Here is an 8,401-nt window from a genome sequence, read left to right on the forward strand (position 1 = left end):
TGACTCATAGGTCAAATACTAATTCAGGCCCTATTCCTTTTCCTGAGGCTGCTCCTAACCTGGATGATGCAAAAAGACACCACTACAGAACCAGAGGTGGTAAGTATTAAACATTTTCCAGAGAAGGTGTGGCTGTAGGAATACTGGCCTCTCCAGCTAAGCCTCTATCTACTAAAGGGATGACCTCCCACAGAGTTTCCAGATCTCAGCTGAGTATCATCTAGGTGCATGGTAGATAGACCATGTGTCACCTGCTTTATAAATGCAATACCTTATATTTTCTTAATTTCAGATGATCCCAACTACAGTCTATCAAAGTAAGGTAGTTAGAAAAAAAAGAAGGCTTACAAAAGTAAGTTCCGGCTCAGATAACTCTTATAGTTGGAGACAGAGCTGAGATACACATCTAAGCTATAACTCTTACAATAAGAAATTACATTAATAAATACTGCCATTAGAGAAGTGTGGGGTTGAGAGGTGGACAAGAGAGTTCCAGGTTGGGGAGATTCTGTCCATAAGCTTTACTGGAGCCAGCTTTGTTGTCTTGGAAATCGGTTGAGGGCAGGGATTCTGGGGGCCACAGTGTGGCCAAGTGGCCCATCTAAAGGCAGCTATATAGTAAGTAGTTACCTTTGAACTAACCAGAAATGGTTTAGTCTACCTAAAATGGTAGACCAGTAACTCATACCACACTCTGAAATATGTTCTACAACCAGTTGTTACAATGTACTTTGAAATTTATTTTTTTGTATATATGTTATAGTTCATAATAAAAAATGTTTAAAAAACAGCCAGGAGTTGGAGGTCACATAGCCAAAAGCTAGAAGTCAGAGAAAACCGGAAGAAGCTCTAGGTCCCAGTTCTTAGGAGCAACATCTAAAAGTTCAGTATAGAGGCTGTGATCGCATGTCTTATCACTGAGAATGGAAATTTGGCAGAGAAGGAACTTTCAGGTTCTTGCAATTATTATTATTTTTAGCTTAAACAACAAACATTTATTGTCTCTAGTTTCTCAGACTAGAAGTCCAAAATCAGGGTGTCAGCAAGGAGTATGCTTTCTCTCAGGAGTTTGTGTTCTGGTGGTAACTTTCTACAATCCTTGGTGTTTTTTGATGTGGATTTTTGTCTCTCATCACATGTCTGCTCTTCCGGTTTTCTCTGACTTCTAGCTTTTGGCTATGTGACCTCCAACTCCTGGCTGTTTTTTAAACATTTTTTATTATGAACTATAACATATATACAAAAAAATAAATTTCAAAGTACATTGTAACAACTGGTTGTAGAACATATTTCAGAGTGTGGTATGAGTTACTGGTCTACCATTTTAGGGTTTTTTTTTGTTTGTTTGTTTTTCCCTCTAGCTGTTCCAAGACATTGGAAACTGAAAGAAATATCAATATAATGAATGATTCAGTAGTCATACCCATCTGTTAAATCTTATCTTCTCTGTTATAACTCCTTCTCCCAGTCTTTTAGGGGTATTTGAAATCTGCCATTTCTAACTTCTGTATGTTGGAAAGAGGTGTTAATAATATGGGATGGAGGATGGAACTAGTTGATGTTCTCGGAGAGGCTGGGCCCTCTAGATTTCAGGATTTATGGGGCCTAGGAACCTGTCTAGAGTTGTACATTTGTAGAATATCAGAGCCCTAGGTGTTCTTTAGGGTAACAGGAATGGTTCTGGTTGGGATTTGGCAAAGCATGGTAATTAGCAATTATCTAGCGGATGCTCCATAAGAGTAGCCTCCAAAATAGCCTCTCAACTCTATTTGAACTCTCTTAGCCACTAATAACATTTTGTTACATTTATTTTCCCCCTTTTGGTCAGGAAGGTGTTGTCGATCCAATGGTGCTAGGTGCAGGCTCATATCTGGATGTTATGTCTCATGCAGGGGAGTATAAGGGAAAATGATTTTGTGTAGGGTTAGGCTTACAGAGAGCCCACAACTGAGCAACAAAAGGGGTTTAATGGAAGTAACTCTCAGGCATAACTATAGGTAGGCTTAACTTCTCCGCTAAAGGAATAAGCTTCACAAAAGCAAGCCTCCAGATCAAGGGCTTGGCCTATTGATTTGGGAGTCCCTAATATTTGAGACATTATCAGGGGTTTCCCTGGTAGTAAAGCTTAATAGTTCCATATTTTTTCTCCATCCCTGAAGGGGCTTTACTTATTATTAAATACCCTTTCGACTGTTTATTCCATCCATCTGTGTTCCCTGCAGGAGGATAGAAAAAATGCTTGCAAGGTTTTGAAAGCTGTCCAGGGGCACTGGCTGCCCTATCTCTGAGGTCCGGAGATGTTTTATATCCTCAGCTCTTGACCAGGGCTGTATGTTCCAGTCACACAGCCACAAACTATTTGCTTATTACTTGGGATGTAAGGAACAGAGAACCTAAAAACTATTGTTCTTGAACTTGTTGGCTCCCTAAAAATCGTCAAATGGTTAAGGAAAAATCTAATTAGCAATAGTAGCTATCTTACGATGCACGGTAAGAACCTAACATTAGGGTATGTTGGTAGAAGGAAGACATTTACTATGTGAAACATTAGCCTGTGTATGAACAGGAATCTACTACAGACTAAAGTGATGCATTTCTTGGTCCTACACATCCTTAGAGTAGGTATACGAATATCTAGAAATTCTAATCTCAAACCTTAAAATTATTACAAGGGTCAGTGGTTCAGTTTTTTGTGGGATAACATTTTGTGACTTGGTTGATATGCCAAAATGTACTTATACTTAAACATAAAATATTCTGCTATTTAAAATGGTAAACACATATAGCATAGGATATATCACAACTGAGTAAACATTGTATAATGAATCAAATTTCTACATTATGTATTTGGCTGAAATACTGTGATTTTTGTAATGCAAAATACTTTCAATTTTTCGTGGCACTTATACATAGAGTTAATATGAACTCAACTCTGAGGTAGATAGGGATGGTCTTGTTGCCTCGGTCCTAAGCACAGGGTAACAGTTCTAAATAATTAGGTAGTTTGCTTAAGATAATAAATACATCAATTGGGCAAAGAGACTTCATTTCTCTTGCTGGTTTCTTGGGATTCTTCTTGTGCAACCTTGTACATCCTGTTGTGATGAAAAAGCAAATTTTTTGTTTTTTGTTTTTTAAAGCAAAGCTTGTTACAAACATGTGATTCCTGTCTGTTCCATAGACTGCATATTATTTCCAGTCCATGGAACCCCTGATGAGAACATTTTTTTTATTCTTTCGGAAAAATGCCTTTATCACTTTTGAATCCCAAATGGTATTTTACACTTCATTTCTGACTTTATTCACAAGACCTGTTCCTAGCCACTTTTGCCTGTTTCTAGAAAGTAAATCCATTTTCAAGGCATGAAGACTTGCTTCAACTGAGGACAGAAAAGAAGTATAAGAACTTGTCAGGATCAACTTTGGTCTTGAGAGGTGAGGGCCTTTCTTTGAAACTTGCCTTCTGATCCATCTTCACCTTCCACTTCCAGTTAGGAACCAAGTTCTTTTGATTCTATCTTGTAAGTATCTCTTTTCCTTCCTTTCTGTTTACATTGTCATTGCACACTCATTTCTTACCTTATATTTCTGTCTGCCAAACTGGACTTCTCCACTTCTGGTTTTCTTCTCCATACCACCCCCTTACTTTCTTTAATCTTTCTAAAACGCTCCCCTAACCATGTGATTCTTCTGTTTAAAATTATTTTATGAGTCCCTGGGACGTGCATGAAAAAGATCAAAATCTTGCTTTTAGATGTATAGTTTTATTTAATTCTGAACATAAGGGTAGCAACTAGCATCTTCATTTTATAGATGAGGAAATCGCTTACTGAGGTTAGTAATTTGCCTACTATTACGTGGCTAATTGATGAGGAATGTGGAAAAGTCAGGAGTAAGGCATGAGTCTACACAGGTAGACACAGTCATAATCCAGTAGGGAATTACACATCATGCCAAGGATGTTGAACTTTATTTCTTAAGTTTCTGGAGAACCATACAGGATTTTAAGGAAGGAAATGGTTTGATCTTATTTGTACTTTAGAAATATCATTTCAATGATTACATAGTCTGAAATGAACAACGGGACATTTGAAGACCAATCAGGAAACTTGCAATTTTCTAGGCAAAAGTTAAGATGTCTTGGAGTCAAAGTCATGAGATCAGGGATGAGGAGAGAACTCGAGATTCTTAGGGTGTAAAATTAACTAGATTGGTTCCTGATCAAATGTGTGGGGTAGAAAAGGGCAGAGGGGACATCTGTAGTAAAGTTTTCTGACTTGGGTGATTTGGGTTGTTTTACATAATCTGTTGTGCCATTCACAACCTTTCATTGTTTATCAAACTTGCTGTGCTTTTTATACCTTCTTGTTGCCTAAGATGGTTCCTTCTGAATGGAATTCTTTTCTTCACTGTCCTTTGAAAGTACCAGCTTATCCTTTAAGATCTAAACTAAGGGTGGGCCACGGTGGCTCAGCAGGTAAGAATGCTTGCCTGCCAAGCTTGAGGACCCGGGTTTGATTCCTGATGCCTGCTCATGTAAAAAAAAGAAAAAAAAGATCTAAGCTAAATGTCAATCTCCTGAGAAGTCTTTCCCAATTCTGTCTTCTGAGTTCTAGTCACACTTTTTGCATATTTCTATGTTGCATTTAAACATATTGAGTTAGGCTCTCTTTCCTTACTTGGTTGTGAGTTCTTTGAAGTCAGTCTTCATTATCTTTATGCTACAGTCACCTAGTCAGCTTAGTCTTTCATATAATGATAGTGCTTTTCTGTTTAAAAGGCTTCAATCAGCATGCTTTTATCACATTGTTAAAGTTAGCATTTCATTTTGTTGAGCCTGGATTATTCTTCCCTAAAAGAATGCAAAATAAATTGGAATTACAGATCCATGGCTCATTACCGCGAAAATCAAAGGAATTAAATGTGGCTTATAGTTGGGATGACATTGTCCCATCACACAGTTCATAGTTACAACAAAACTGTAGGTAGTGTGTAAACAGAATAGTCAAGTCTGTCAATAGCCATTCAGAAAGTAACAGGAATTTCTGTTTCTCACAAGATAGTAGATACCATTAATTACACTCCTAATTAGAATAGCTAATCTGACAATTACAATATAAAAATATTTCTTTTTAAATGCTTTCCTGAGCAGCACAAAGTAGGGAATCTGCCAAGTCCCCAAATAAATAGAAGCAGGAACTCCTGACCCCAGTCTGCTTTTGCTTGTTTGTAGAAATTAAATCCATTGTCAAAGCATGAAGAGTTGCTTTGAGGACAGAAAATCATAAGAATTTCTTAGGATCAGCTGTTGTTCTTGAAGATGCCAGGCCTTTTTTTGAACTTGCCTAACCAAGTGTCAACTTTTATTTTGAGTTTTTGCTGAACCCTGGAAACTTTGTATTTTTGTATCTAAAAGTGTGCAGGGTTCGGGGATCCGGAAACTTTCATGGTCTGATCTCACACTATCTCTGTGGTGGAAAATCCGAGAATTTAAATAATTGCAGATTGTTACAGTCCCCAGAGACTGACACAAGCAAATGAAAATCATGGAGGAACTCGCCTTTAACTCAGGTCTCAAAAGAATTACCACAGATGAAGTTTGAAGGAAAATGAGGAGTTTGCAATAAAAAACTGCACACAAAGAAGCAAAGTACTGTGAGCAGAGACAACAGATAGCAGTTAGCAGTAATCTGAATGATCAGATATAGAATATAAAATAATGTTAAGTATGTTAAAAGAAATAAAAGGAAAGCTTTAAATTTAAATTGAGCCGAAATTAGAGACTAAATCAATTAAGAAGAAATGCAAAGGATCAAAGAAAACTTAAAGAACGGAACAGTACAAAGATTGAGACAATAAACCCTGTGAATGGTGTGTGGAGACACGCTAATTACCGTCCGTGATCCATTCTCCTCTTCCTTTAGCATCCGTCCCCACTGAGTTTTATCTGGGCACGTGGTCACCTAGCTAGTAAGCATTCCCCCATTCCCCTCACTTTTTTTTGTATGCTATATGGTAGGATCACATTTCATTGTTTTTCCATGTGAATATCCCATCATTGCAGCACCATTTGTTGAAGTTTTGTTTGTCTTGCGTATTTGATTGTTTTAGGTAAGTGCTTGGACCCAGAATTGAACCTGGGTCTCTTGCATGGCAGGCAAGAATTCTACTACTGAACTGCCCTTGCACAACCTCCCACCTCTCATTATTTAGATATTTAGTTAGTGATTAACTAATAATTACCTAATAAACCCCTGTGGAAACAAAAGCTGTAACTTTAACAATGATCTAAATCTAACCACACAGATTTACCCACTGTCCCAATTCCTTGATTTTCTTACCCGAGATAATCATCTCCCTAATCCTCAAGAGCACTGTTGACATGCTTTCTTTGGAGCAGTTTATTGTATCCCTTTTCTCCCCCACCCTGCCCCCAACAATGTCTCTCAATAGCCAGCTAGCTAGATGAGGATATAGATTAACTCAAAAATATAAACATTTTTGAGTTTAGATTTCATTTTTATATTTTATCAGGATGTGTTGTCTATAATCTTCGGGGATTTTTTCCTCTTACTATTCTGTTACTAAGCTTCATATTGTGTTTCTGTACTTTAGTCACTTTGCTATATAATATTTCACTGTGTGTTTTTTTCCATCCACTCTCCCATCGATGAGCATTTGGGTTGGTTTCCAGATTTTTCCTAGCATAATCAGTGCCTCTATGAACATTCTTGTATATGTGTCCTTACACCAGGGTCAGAGTTGGATATATACCCAGGAATTGAATTGCTGGAAAGTAAAGTTTGTGAATGTTCAACTTCAAGAAATAATAGCAGACAGTTTCCCAAGTGGTCTCACTAATTTACTCTCCACTTTTCCTCCAACAGTTGGTACTTCATATTTTCATTTTTTTACACTTGAAGTAGATTAAACTGATATCCCATCGTGATCTTGATACGAATTTCCTTGACCACTAATGATGAGCAACCTATATATGTTTATGGGCCAGATGTTTCTTCATTCAAGTTTCTGCTCATTTCTCTCGCTCTTCTTTTCTTCTTAATAAGTGTCCTGGTTATTGTGGCCTGTGTCCTCCATATATAATTTTTAAATAGGTTGAGATATAATTCACGTACCATAAAACCATTGAATTATGGTTTTTAGTATAGTCATAGACATGTGGAACAATCACCACAGTCAATTTTAGAACATTTTCATCACTTCAAAAAGAAATCCTGTACCCTTTTAGCAACCACCCTCCCTAAGCCCCAGCCCTAAGCAGCTACTAAACTACTTTGTATCTCTTTAGAGTTACCTGTTATGGACTTCCATATAAATGGAAACATACAATATGTGGACTTACTTGACTGACTTATTTAACTTAACCTAGTGTTTTAAAAGTTCATCCAAGTTTTGCATGTTTCAGTACTTTATTATTTTTTATTGCTGAATAATATCCCATTATAAGGATGTACAATATTTTGTTTATCCATTCATCTCTTGATGAATATTTGAGTTGTTCCCACCATTTGTCTATTATGAACAATGCTGCTATAAACATTTATGTACAAGTTTCTGTATGCAATAAGTTTTTTCATTTTTCTAGGATATTATCTAGGAGTGGAATTACTGGGACATATGATAACTCTATGTTTAATCATTTTAGGACCTGCTAAGCTGTTTTTACAGCAGCTGCACAATTTTACATTCTCAATAATAATGAATGACTCTCCTGTTTCTCCAGTCCTCTCCAACACTTGCTGCTTTTAAATACACCTATTCTAATAGGTGTGAAATAGTAAATGGTTTGTCATTTGTATATCTTCTTTGGAGACCTGTCGATTCAAATCTTTGGCCTATTTTTAAATTAAGTTGTTTATCTTTTTTTAACATTTTTTTATTGTGAAATATAACATATACAAAAAAAAACAATGAATTTCAAAGTACATTGCAACAAGTAGTAATAGAAAGATTTCAGAGTTTGGTAGGGGTTACAGTTCGATGATTTTAAGTTTTTCCTTCTAGCTCTCCAAAACACAGGAGACTGAAAGAAATATCAATATAGTAATTCAGCAGTCATATGCATGTGTAAATCCTATCTTCTCTAACGCCTCCCAATCTTTAGGGGTATTTGAGCTATGCCCACCCTAAATTTTTCACATTAGAAAGGGGTGTTGATAATATGAGATAGGGGATGGAACTGGCTGATGTTCTTGGAGAGGCTGGCCCCTCTAGGTTTCAGGAGTTATTTGGCCTGGGAACCCAGTTGGAGGTTGTAGGGTTCTGGAAAGTAATCTTAGTGCATGAAACATTTGTAGATTCTCAGATAGAGCCCTTGGTGTTCTTTAGAGTTGATAGGAATGGTTTTAGTTGGGGTTTGGCAAAGCATGGTAATTAGCAA

This window comes from Tamandua tetradactyla, chromosome 6, assembly GCF_023851605.1.
Source record: "Tamandua tetradactyla isolate mTamTet1 chromosome 6, mTamTet1.pri, whole genome shotgun sequence".
NCBI classification, from domain to species: domain Eukaryota; kingdom Metazoa; phylum Chordata; class Mammalia; order Pilosa; family Myrmecophagidae; genus Tamandua; species Tamandua tetradactyla.